We start from the raw sequence: 12,099 nt of genomic DNA on the forward strand, positions 1-12,099 counted from the left end.
GGAAGTTTTTGAAGGGAGATTCTTGGTTCAGATGCCCCAGTGAGTGCGATTAATCTCTTCATATCTAAACAATCTCTTAGAGGATGGAAAGCTTCTTTCTCCTATTTTCTCTTCATTATCAGTCTGTTCACTGAAGCGTTGGAGTTGGTTCTGAATGTAAAGGAGGAGCACCTCTCAGCTTGCTAATGAGGACAAACACAAGTATTTCTGCAAAATCCTAATAACTGTGACTAGCTTTAGAATAATTTTCTGAGGTGATAAAACCAGTCCTTTATACAAAGAGGCGATGAACTTTCCCAGATAAGAAAATTTCAGGTATGTGGTCCCTGTACAACACTGCAATATTTATTTTTGAATGCAGTGTTAGAGCAAACAGTTCATACAACATGATGTAGTATGAGTGCTTTTACATTTCAAACTGCATTAAATGGATCATATCCCACCATTACTGAGTTTGTGGCTGAGCAGGAAATAGATTTCTCCCCAAGAGAACGTCTGCAACTGTTAGTTTTGATATTTTTTAATAATCTATTTCATCATTTAATGTCCTTCAATGTAATAAGCCTGTATTTGCAATAAACTGCATTTTTAACATCTGTTTTCATAGTATTTTCCCCATGGGCCTCTATGAAGTCCAACAATATTATACATAGTTTGTGAAATATGACATTTCATGGACAAATTCAAGTGGACTAGAGTCACAGTGGCTGAAATCAATCCCACCTACCTACAGTCTGGATTTTGGGGTTGACAGGGCCTGGGCCAGAAGTGACCTCATGTTGCTGAGATTCTTTTACCTGCAACCACTCTTACAGCTGTTGGGCTCGAATGGCACCCTCAGGACTTTGTCTATACCCAGTTTGTCCACATGTGGTGCCTCATACTGTGCACTAGCCTGAGAGGGCAAAGAAGAGGGCAAATATGTCTATAGCCTTTTTTTTTTTGAGACAGTATTTCTCATTCTGGTTCCTGATCTGAGCTCTGCCTATGCAATATCCATTTAAGAGACATGAGATAAAAGACACAAACAGTATTGGACATAGATGCTTCCCCATTCCCCATGAGTTTTTCTCTTCTTGGTTCCATGAATTTTTTCCAGTCTTTTCTGCATAGTAGTCCAGCTTCATTCATACAGCTGCTCATCAGACCCTGAGAGCAGGAACATTTGGTTTTAGCGTTTCCCAGACAAAAAGGTGATAGCCAAAATCTTGCATTTCCTGGGCAAGTGCTCTAATTCCCAGGCTGCTGAGCAAAGGTAGGTATATCTTCAAAGGAAACTTGGGACTGGGAAGGTCCAAGGGGATATACTCGCGTGCTGTGAGTCCCTCTGTGCTCTGAGTTGGTGACCAGACTGTGCCCAGTGCCTATTTTGCTGAAAATACTTTTCAAAATCTTTGGAAGCCTCTACCTTTTATTCAGAGGTCAAAAGCAACTCTGGCTCACATAACACAACGGAAATCTGCAAGAAATTGGCTCCCCAGTGACAGGTCTGCTGTAGTGGCAGAGTAATAACCACCTATCTAAGGTATTTAGAAATAGTAAGATGTGGTGACAAATCAATAGAATGTTTTTAAATGTCCATTGGAAAATATTCTGTAACACAACTCAATCCTCAATCACACTACAGAAAAAACAAACAAACAAACAAACAAAAACAAAAACAAAAAAACACAACAACAACACCTTATAAAAACAACTTCTGCTTTGTTAGGCTCATTTGACATTGATTAGAGTTTAGCAGCTTGTTTTGGGGTGCTTTATTTCTGTAAGTTGCTGACTTTGGCAGGAACGTGTATGGCAACTTGGAAGAGTGCCATCTGACTTACTTAGCCCTGATGTGATCTTTTCTTTCTATGTGAAATGCCAAATAAAACCAATAACTTAGTCAGAGATAGACCCTTATGCTTGATATTTTTGATATTTTTGATAATTCACTGCATTTAGTTAACTTTCTGATATTTGTGTGTGTGTGTAGTTCTCTTGGAACTTCTAAAATCACTAAAAATAGTACAACTGCACCATCACAAACACATGGGAGTACATGCCATCTTTGATGCCTGTAGGATGGCACATTAAATTGTGTGATATCTTCCATGAACAGAAAGTGTTAACGCAACTTAACTGAAGGAAGAATTAAGAGATGACAAATCAGCTTAAATTTTCATTGATGTTTCAGTGAGTTGTATGGAAGATTTTGTATCTGTTCTAATATTTTATTCTTTATAAAAATGGGTAGCACACAACAGAGACAAGCAAATAGTCCAGTTTTGTATATAAAAGTGTGTATCTGACATGTATTTATATATATGAAATATTCAGATACACATAAGGAAAAAGGAGGGAAAAAAGTGCAGTTCTCCAAACCTAGCCATCTTAAATTAGACGATAGGCTCACAGATTTCATCTCAGAGATAATATTGAGAAATCTGGAGGAGAAGCAATTGGCAGTTTAAATTTATTTTAATCAAATTGAAACGTAATTATTGTTTAATATTCCACTTTTATATGGCTTAATTTTCTGCGTGACACATCTGTTAAGCTGTAAGTGTTTCAGAACTGTTCTCAGTGAGAATCTGAAAGCACAGATTACTCATCACCACCTAATTTGCTAATGCCCTCAATCAAGTACATTTGTATTCCTCTGTATTTGCACATCTGAAACAAACATAATGCAGCTCAGGTTGTAAAATACATGAAAGCGAAAAGGTAGCATTATAAAGCTAAAAAAATAGACAACAGTAAACTTTCATTTATGTGACTGGAAACACTAACAGTCCCAGGTTGCTTGTTCACAGTTGTCTGTTGGAGGTTGCTGACCCCACAGCCCTATTGTGGGAAGAATGCTGTGAGCCATCCCAAATTTACTTTAGGCAAAGGTGACTAGGCTGGTATGCAGCCATGTATCACCACTGTCACAGACTAGCTCATCGATCTTGCCTGAAAGTAGATTAGAAAATGAATGCACACGCCTTTTGGCAGTCAAGTCATAAACAACCAGGCTGTACATTTGGGGTCATTAGTGGCTTCAGCTGAGATGGGTATATTCAGAAGGGATTTTTGCCCATAGCCTGGTTCATGTATTTTATTTAATTTGTATTCTTCATCCAAAGAGTCAGTTTTCTGCAGGCAAAACCATATTTGACCAGGAAAAAACAGGTTGACCATGAGTCAACAATGTGCCCTTGTGGCCAAGAAGGCCAACGGTATCCTGGGGCACATAAGGAAGAGTGTGACCCCTCTACTCCGTACTGGTGAGGCCACACCTGCAATACTGTGTCCAGTTCTGGGATCCCCAGTTTAAGAAGGACAAGGAATTACTGGAGGGAGTCCAGCGAGGACTACAAATATGATTAGGGCCCTAGAGCACCTTTCTTATGAGGAGAGACTGAGAGAGCTGGGTCTGTTCAGCCTGGCGAAGAGAAAGCTGAGAGGGGATCTCTTTAATGTTTATAAATATCTCAAGGGTAGATGTCAAGAAGGTGGGACCATACTCTTTTCAGTGATACCCAGCAATAGGATGAGGGGCAATGGGCACAGACTGAAGCACAGAAGGTTCCATCTGAGTATGAGGAAAAAATTCTTTAAGGGTGACAGAGCACTGGAACAGGCTGCCCAGAGAGATTGTGGAGTCTCCTTCTCTGGAGACATTCAAGACCTGCCTGGACACATTCCTGTGTGATCTGCTCTAGGTGAACCTACTTTAGCAGGTGGGCTGGACTAGATGATCTCCAGAGGTCCCTTCCAACCCCAACCATTCTGTGATTCTATGATTCTGTGAAAAGATTTGTTTTGGAATGTGTTTTAGGCACCTTTCTGAGGTAAGCAAATATTTTTTTGCAAAAACAGTCATCTCTCTCTGCTGTAAACTTCCTAAAGGTTTTCTTGGTTTGTTTTGTTTTATTAAGGTAAATAGGAGCACACGTGGTCATATTCATGGGCTGTGACAGGACATGGTACAAGGAGCTTCCCTTCCAGGAATTAAATGGTGGTGCAAAGCTGGGGTATAATTTTGTGAGTCACCTGCATACACGTGCTCACACCCAGGCACAAAGACACAGTGCACTTCAGAAGCTCCAGGGTTTATAGCAGAACAAATCAGCCAGGGTTGTTGCTGCAGAATCTGATCAGTGAAAGAAAACCAAACTGCTAAAGAAACACCACTGGTTCTGGAGGTCAAAGAAATTACTTTGGCACAATATTCCTTATTGTTCAGACCTAAATATTGAATAAATCCTTCTGCCATAGTCACATCTGCATACACTTCACACTGCAGCAAACATTCATTTTTGGCTCATTTTATAACTATTTCTATTTCCTTTCATTTCCTTTCAGCTGGAAACTTTTTTTTTTGGTCTACTGTTTCAACATTACAGTAGTAAGTCACAGAAAGCAAACAATTAGCCAGTAAAAAAGTTACGCTGCATTCTGAGTAAAAAGCTACTTTTTCAATTTTTGCTAGTCCCCTCTTTTTCCTTTTTTTTTTTTTTTAATTAATCAACAGAGAACTATTATATCTCTGCAGAGCTACTTTTATATTTGCAATTCTGGCAAAAATTTAGAATGGAATCACAGAATAGTTTGGGTTGGAAGGGACCTTGAAGGCCATCTAGTTCCAAACCACCTGCCATGAGCAGAGACACCTTCCACTAGAGCAGGTTGCTCAAAACCAAATCCAACCTGACCTTGAACTCTTCCAGGAATGGGGCACCCACAGCTTCTCTGGGCAGCCTGTTCCAGTGTCTCACCACCCTCATGATGAACAATTTCTTCCTTATATCTAATCTAAATCTACCCTCTTTCAGTTTAAGGCCATTGCCCTTGTCCCGTCACTACATGCCCTTGTAAAAAGTCCCTCTCCAGTTTTCTTGTATGTCCCATTTAGGTACTGGAAGGCAGCTATAAGATCTCCTCAGAATTTTCTCTAGGCTGAACAACCTCAAATCTCTCAGCCTGTCTTCATAGGAGAGTTGCTCCAGCCCTCTCATCATCTTCATGACCCTCCTGCGGACTGTCTCCAACAGGTCCGTGTCCTTCTTACACTGAGGGCCCCAGAGCTGAACATAGTATTGTAGGTGGGGTCTCATGAGAGCAGAGTAGAGGGAGAAACACCTCCTTCGACCTGCTGGTCATACTTCTTTTGATACAGCCCAGGACATGGTTGGCTTTCTGGGCTACAAGCGCACATTACTGGGTCACGTTGAGCTTCTAATCAATCAACACCCCCAAGCTCTGCTCCACGGGGCTGCTGTCAATCCATTCTCCCCCCAGCTCATACCACTGTTCACACTTAGCTGAAAGCAGGCTTCAACAGAACAGTTGAAATTTTCCTTTTCTAGAATATGCACATCTTTTAGACATAGTCTAAATCTGAAATAAAGTAATTCTGACTGTTTTTGTTGGGACCTCTTCTTACTTTATGGTCTTGTGTTCCTGTATGTGTTGGCCTGTAGAAGTGAACTGCTGAACTTCTTGGGCATGTAATTGGGTTAGAAAGCATTCCTCTTTATAAACTTTAGAATTCTGTACTCTTCTCTGAGAGAAAAATATATGTGAATACTTACAGGTCTCCAAAATTGTTCCCTGTTTTGAATGAAACATCTTTTTTTGTTGTGCTGTTTTGCTTCTGAATACACTATTTTCTTTCTGCCTCTGCAAAGAATGTGCAAGGCAAGCTGGCAGCCTGTGCTAAATGAGAAGCAAACAAGATTCCATGGTACATGTCCGGACTTAAGCCTTTCTTAGATGAATATGGGTTGTCTCAAGGGAAGAACATAGCATGGCTGCATTCTTTCATATCAGTTGATCCTTTCAGAAACTGCACTGAAAGTCAATAAATGAAACTTAGGTACTATACCATGGTCTAGATTTTCACAAAGAAATAACCCTTCTTTATAATCTTTGTGCAAGTAATAATACAAGAGGTAGCTGCAAAATACAATAATTGCTTCTAATAGGAGGCTCAGCTGGTTTTTTAAATGTGGGATTTTACATATGAGCTCAGGAATTTGTGTCTGAGATACCATGAAGCTTTTAGCAAATTATATTGTTTCCTAGTATTTCTTTATCTGATTTTCTTTTTTCCGTCTTCTTTCTCTACTCTAATTTCATGAAGAACCATATGCATACACAGTGTTTAATAACATGAATTCCTTAGGTTTTTGTGAGGCTGTATTGCACTTCACATGTATGCAAAGGACTACAGATTGATAAATCAATAGCCTGTGAATTCTGAAAGTCTAATGAATTTTACTGTGAATTCTGATTCAATTGAAGTTTTCTGAAGAGCATAAAATGTAGTCTTCCCCTTTCACTATACTCTTATTAAGTTTGTCTTCCAAACAGGCAGCTGAAAAAATACCTCATGACTGGAACTCCTACACAGTCTCATCTATATTAATATGAAAAAGAAAATTCTGTACATATTGGCCAGGACTGTTTAGAGAACAAAGAATGGGCACAATCAGGAATTGCCCTAAATACTGGTTGAATAGCAAACTGGTAGGAAATCCAAATGGTAATTTTCTGGTTGCTAAACACAGTGACTAGATACAGGATGTTGCATCCAGGAAGCATTTTAGCTTACGAATTATTTGTTGCCATTATTTGTGACATATCTGAATATCAAATCTGTTCAGACAAATTAGGATTACTCTGGTAACAGAAACAGACTACGTTTGTCAGAGAGCTTATTTTCAAGGATGCTACTCTGTCAGCAAGCCCTTATCTGTGGAAAAGCTAATGAATGTGTCTCATAAATTCTAATTTTATTATTCTAATCTCAAAATTCAGTGTTAATTTGAAGACAACAATTTGATGCTATTCCTGTAATGAATTTTTATCTTGCATAACAAGACTTCAAATCATATATGTATAACAAATATGTCCAAGATTAGGTGTATAACTGAAGTCTGAGAGACAAAACGCAACAATAATGAGACTCTAGAGGTTCAGTTGAGTTAATTAAGAATAAATATCTAGACTTGTTTATGTTTCTTTCTTGTTGGATGGTAGATTAAGAAGCAGTCCAGCTTTATTACAGATTTCTATTCAGAAAACCTCATTTTTTATTTAGGTAGCAGATTAAACCTTTAAGAACGTGCAAGTTGCAGATACTTGAAACTGTTTTGTTCTTCTAAGATCTCATCATTTATGAAGCTCCAGCTCCCATTCCGCAACTAAACCTTTCCTCAGTTTGGTATTTTTTCACCCGAAGATAAAAATTTTTACTAATATTTAACAGACAGTATGCACAATATTCTAATACCTTTTCCCAAAGAAAATTCAGTCTTCACAATAACTCTAAAGATGGGTCATAGTAAAATTTGTCTATTACTCAGAGAATAAATTCTGTCTTATTTCCAATTAAGAATGGCTATCAGCTAGTAAAATTGCAAAGAAAAATACCAGGTGTATGGAAATAGCATAAGAATGCCGAGGAGGATAACTGTAAATATGCTTAAGCGACTGCAGCGGGGGTGTAGGAAAAGCACATACGTCACACTAATTGTTTTACTGACCTTGTGTGCTTGACAAGTAGAACCTCTGTGTTAGATAACATAGGCCGGTGAGAAGCTCTAAGGCACCTTATCATTGTGACTGAGATTCCTGCTTTGTTGTGAGAAAGAGCAGAGCACAGCAGAAGACTGCATCTGCTTGAACCACTGAAATACAGGTGAACGCAGCAGGCCCAGTGATCTTCTACCAAGACTGAATTTTGCAGTGCCTGTGCCTCTGCTTGTGTCACCTCTGCCCGGGAGCTTAGGTGCTGTTTCTGAGATCCCCTGGTAGCAAAGTAACTAAAATAAATTTGCTCTTTGTGATTGCATTCATGGCCTCTGGCTGGTTTTGCAACCTGACTGAGTTGGCTTACACAGTAGGTTTGGTAGGAAATCATATGCCTCTGATTAAATTTAGGTATTCCTTGACTTGCCAAGTGTCACATATTGAACCTGAGTTACGCTTAGTTCCTATTTCCTGCATTTAAGAATATATTCTCTTACATTTTGTGACATTTCTGCTTCTGTGTTATCCCACAGTCCAAAATGGATCACTGTTGTCAATGTACACTAGTAAGTCTAGCCTATAAGGTTAAGGAGGAAAAAAGAAGCCAAAAAAAGTGCTACAGGAGAAAAAGTATTGGGGAAACACAATACCTTGTGAAGCCAATACTATAGAGAAACTGTATTCTTGGTGCCCAAGAAAAAAGGAGAATATTGATCAAAATGCCATTCCTGACTAACTTCCCAACAGTTTGCCAAGCTCCTCTATAGGGTACCTTTCCATAGAGCTATTCAAACTTAGGAAACTACTTCTGTCTTCACAATCAAAACATATTAATGAAGATTTGCAGTAAAATGCATAGTGACTTTTGTCTCCAGTCACAGTGATATCCAGGGCCTCTAAACTGGTAGCTACTGTGCATGTCTAGACACTAGCTACCTGAATCTTGATTTTAAGAAATACAGTTTCCAGCTTTCATCATCCCATGTCAATTGCCAACATGGAGTTCGGAGTATTGCTTAGCCCACTGTCCTGCACTGGAAGAACAGAAAGGTGGTCAACTGAAAAAGTTGCCTGGAGAGACACAAAAATCAGCTTTCTGTGACTTCCCTGAACTTTTCTTCATGATAGATTAGGCACTCAAAGGTATCAAGTCTGGACTTTTCAGCATCTTAACCCCTAATCAAGAACTGTAATCTATTTCTATTATCATGAGCAACAATTATCTTAAGGAATTAGTATTGAATCTCCTTAATTAATTTAGATTTTCAAGAAGCTTTTGAAAAGATTCTTTGACAAAGGCACTTTTAAAAGAGTTCAGTGTCAAGGGAGGGAGATGGAGAGTCCTCTCATGGATTAGTAACTGGTCAAAGAACAATCAATAAAGATTAGGAATAAATGGTAGATTTTTCACAAAGAATGAGGGTAGCAGCAGTGTCCCTCAGGTATCTGTGTTTAAACTTATGATATTAACTATATTTTCTAATGATCTGGTTAAGAGGTAAGTAGTGAGGCAAAAAATCTCCAAGTGGTACAAAATTAATTACAAGAGTCAGTACTGGAACTGACAAGGAAAAGTTGCAGAATGGTCTTATGATACAAAATATCTACTTGACAGAGTGGCAAATAAAATTCATCCTTCATGAATGCAAATTCATACCTTTCATCATGAAGGGAAGCAAACCATAAGATGACAAACTTGATACTAGATTTCAAATGATGATGTGGAAGGTGATCCTGGAAGTAGATTTTGTGGAAAGTTCTCTGAAAATATCTGTTCAATGTTCAGAAGTGAGCAAAACAGGAAATAGAATAGCAAGAACTATAATGAAAACAGCAAAGAAACAAACAGAAATAAGGCACTCTTATTCTACTGCCAAGGAACAGAGTAAAATGAGAAAATAAGGATAATCAGGAATTTGGGATGTTTCCATATGGGAAGAGATTATGCAAACTAAGATTCTTCACTATGGAAAATAAAAGAACACGGGGAAATTGGAGAGATGAAGAAACTGAGAAAGGAATAGAGAGGGTGAATCAGGAATAACTATTCACTGTTTCCCATAACTCAAAGACAAGGTGAAATAAATAAATGAAATGAAATGAAATGAAATGAAATGAAATGAAATTACGAGGCAACTGGTTTAGAACAAATAAAAGGAAATATTTTTCATGTGACACACAATTAAGTTGTAGCACTTATTGCCATTGGATGTCGTTGATGCCAAAAGTATAAACGGGCTCAAAAAGCAATTAGACAAAATTAATGGAAGAATTAATGAAAGACATCTGTTCTGAAAGTCCCCGAGTCTCAGATTGCTGAAAGTTATAAGAGAAAAACCACAGGAAAAGTAACTAGTGCTTTCCCAGTTTTACTGTCTTTCTCAAAGTATCTGCTAGTAGCCATCAGCAGAGACAAATCAGTGAGCTAGACTGATGTTCTGACCCAACAAAGGGTTCCCTCAGAACCCGAGGGAATGGCAGGAAGATGTGCCAGGGGAGGTTTAAGTTGGACATTAGGAAAAGGTTCTTCCCCCAGAGCGTGGTGGAGCACTGGAACAGGCTCCCCAGGGAGGTATCACACCCCCAAGCCTGACAGCGTTCAAGAAGAGACTGGACAACACCCTCAGACACATGGTGGGAACTGTGGAGTTGTCATATGCAAGGACAAGAGTTGGACTCAATGATCCTTGTGGGTCCCTTCCAACTCAGGACATTCTGTGATTCTGTAAGTCCATGAAAGTTGTTCTTATACTTTAACACAATAATTCAACTGTTTTTCCATTGGAAGTATGAACTTCATTCCTCTTCTAAAGTGAGTATATTAAAAAAAAATTAAAAATCTTTGATTGGATAGTGGTTGCAAGCTAGTGATGAAATTACAGGTTTGGCAATGTGTAGAAGCTCTTTTCATTTGATGGCTGGTTTATATGATGAAATTGATGTGATCAGTCTGATTCCCAGAGATACAGAGTCACAGAGTTGTAGATTCATATAATTATTTAGGTTGGAATAGACCTTAAAGATCATCGAGTTCAACCATTCACCTAGAACTGCCAAGTCCACCATGAAACCATGTCCCTAAGCACCAGATCTACACTTCTTTTAAACACCTCCAGGGATGGTGACTCAACCAGTTCCCTTAGCAGCCTATTCCAATGCTTGATAACCCTTTCAGTGAAGAAGGGAGCTGCAGTACATCGAATGAAGGTCCTTTTCATGTGGAGTTTTAATTGTAAATATGGCTTTAGGATGCAATCATCTTATGTACAGGACATTTACAGGACAACCAGATGATCAGGCTCTGATAAGGAGATGTTCTATGGTTAAATAGCCAAGGGAAGATGATGGGGTAAATGGGAAAAGGAAAAAAAAACAAAAACAAAAACAAAACAAAACCAGAGATCCTATCACATCTTTATTACTCATCATAGTTTATATGATGTCCTCTGAATGTAGCAGGGGATTTAGAAACCACCAAAAACTAATAATTAGTTTAGAAGAGACAATACTACTGAGGTTTCATCCTGATAATCAATAATTTCCTTTTTTTTTTCTTTAAGCTGTGTAGCTCTTTTTAACTTCTCTGCATGTTTTGTATATGAGTGTACTTCCTCCTTGAATACTATGAGGAATTTAAACACTGTAGTCATCATTTTGTGGAATATCCCTAGTTCTCATCACTGCTACTAAATGATGTTGCTTGGAAGCCAGGCAGATTATAGGACATGTGGACTCTTGAGGCATACCTATCATGCTCTGTAGAAGCAATCACTAGTGGTTCAGATAGCGTAGATGATAAACCAGACACAGACAAGCAACAGATTTTAGGTCCTTGTCAAGTTCCAATGGTTACAATACTGATAACTCCACAACCATGAGGTTCAATGAGAACAAAACAAACAAGCCTGTTTCCTAATATTTTAACATGTTTGAGTTGCTTATTGTATTGCAGATAGACAATCTCTTGATACCTGCAAAATTCTAGATGGTATGAGACATGCTTTCTGCCAGTTAGCATTAGTAAGATTACCCCAAAGTGTCATTGTAATTCAGGCACCAGATAACCGTAAATCTGCCAACAGTGTTAAATCTTTACTTACTGCTGAAATGAGCCTGTGAAGTCTGAGGTCCAGATGAATAGGCAGCAGTGGGAGGATGGCAGGAACTGCTTGTGCAGACATGGCACTGGGGATATGTTTCACAGTGATCGGCATCTGAAAGACAGCAGCATGCAGCTAATTGTCTGTAAATTACTGTATTTACCAGTTCAACAGGGCAAATTCTAACCTAATGATATTTAAATCAATATGCCCACTACACAATCAGACAGACCATAAATTACAGCTTTCTGACTACTAAAGCAAACAAACAAATGAGAGAAAATAATGTTTTGATTTGCTTTCAGAGCTAAGTTCATAATTTGCAGTGTTTACACATTGATGGATTGCTGAGCTGTAGATTCAGTCAAATGCCACCCAGCAACACTGCACCCAAACTGAAGAGGACAGATTTAGCTAGAATCTTGCAAGAGCTTTTCATTCCAGTTATCCACTTCTGCTCTCTCTCAGGAGATAACTGCTAACTTAGCACTAAGTG

Source organism: Nesoenas mayeri (assembly GCF_963082525.1).
Source record: "Nesoenas mayeri genome assembly, chromosome: 3".
NCBI classification, from domain to species: domain Eukaryota; kingdom Metazoa; phylum Chordata; class Aves; order Columbiformes; family Columbidae; genus Nesoenas; species Nesoenas mayeri.